We start from the raw sequence: 1,687 nt of genomic DNA, 5'->3' as shown, positions 1-1,687 counted from the left end.
AATATTATCAGTCATTTGTATATGATTTATGAATGGAAGAGGAGCATACACATACTTTTCTGCAGTTTCTTTTTTTGTTTTGTTTCCCTTGTTGAGACAGGATTTCTCTGTGTAGCCCTGCCTGTGATGGACTTCCTTTGTAGACCAAGCAAGCCTCAAACTGTCAGAGATCTGCCTCTCTGAGTGCTGGGATTACAGATGTGCATCGCTGAATCCAGCCTACTGTAGTTTCTTTATTAAGCAGATTCTCAAAGATTGAAACCCTCCCAAGATTATCGAAATGAATTTGTTTACTCCTGCAATGTTTTACGTAATTTTTTTTATTTTGTATTATTATTTATTATTATATTTCTTAAAATGCATATTAATTTTACCTAGAAATATTGGTATTTTTAATATGTATGATTGTAGTTATTATATATGGTAACAAAAACAAAATAGTTACATTGCCTAATCTGACTAGAATCCATTATTGAAATTGTATTGCATCTAAATATAGGAGTAACTGACTTGAAATCTAGAAAGAGTTATCGAATTCATTACTTTCAGGGGTATACAACCCGTGACAGAAAAAAAGTTCTCAAATACAAGACATAATATTGCCTACCAAATAATGATAACTGCAGCTAAAATACATTGTGATGCAAGTCCTAGAAATTTAAAACCATAAGATGGTTTCTTCTGAAATTTTTTATTTTTTATTAATTACAGTTTATTAACTTTGTATCCCTCCATAAGCCCCTCTCTCCTCCCCTCTCAGCCCCACCTCCCTCCCCCTTCTTCTCACTTGCCCCTCCCAAGTCCACTGATAGGGGAAGTCCTCCTCTCCTTCCTTCTGATCTTAGTCTATCAGATCGTATCAGGAATGGCTTCATTGTCATCTTCTGTGGCCTGGTAGGGCTGTTCTCCCCTCAGGGGGAAGTGATCAAAGAACAGGCAAGTGATCAAGTGATCAAAGATATCAGATTATATCAGAGGCAGTCCCTCTTCCCATTGATATGGAACCCACTTGGATACTACGCTGTCATGGACTACATCTGTGCAGGGGATCTAGGTTATCTCCATGCATGTTCCTTGGTTGGAATATGAGTCCCTGGGGAGACCCCTGTGTTCAAATTTTCTGGTTCTGTTGCTCTCCTTGTGGGGTTCCTGTCCTCTTCAGATCTTACTATTTCCCACTTCTTACTTAAGATTCCATGCACTTTGCCCATCAGTTGGCCTTAAGTCTCAGTGTCTGTACCTTACACCCATCAGAATGGCCAAGATGAAAAGCTCAAGTGACAACACATGCTGGAGAGGCTGTGGAGAAAGGGGAACCCTCCTCCACTGCTGGTGGGAATGTAAACTTATACAACCACTCTGGAAATCAAACTTGTGCTTTCTCAGACAACTAGGAATAGCACTTCCTCAAGATCTGGCCATACCACTCCTAGGCATATATCCAAAAGGGACTCAAGTACACAATAAAGACATTTGCTCAACCATGTTTGTAGCAGCTTTATTTGTAATAGCCAGAAGCTGGAAACAGCCCAGATGCCCCTCAACTGAAGAATGGATGCAGTTGTGGTACATCTACACAATGGAGTATTACTCTGCAATGAAAAATAAGGAAATCATGAAATTTGCAGGTAAATGGTGGGACTTGGAAAGGATCATCCTGAGTGACCTGTCCCAGAAGCAGAAAGGC

Source organism: Psammomys obesus, unplaced genomic scaffold, assembly GCF_907164565.1.
Source record: "Psammomys obesus unplaced genomic scaffold, mPsaObe1.curated_primary_1811, whole genome shotgun sequence".
NCBI classification, from domain to species: domain Eukaryota; kingdom Metazoa; phylum Chordata; class Mammalia; order Rodentia; family Muridae; genus Psammomys; species Psammomys obesus.
This window is presented reverse-complemented; position numbering follows the sequence as displayed.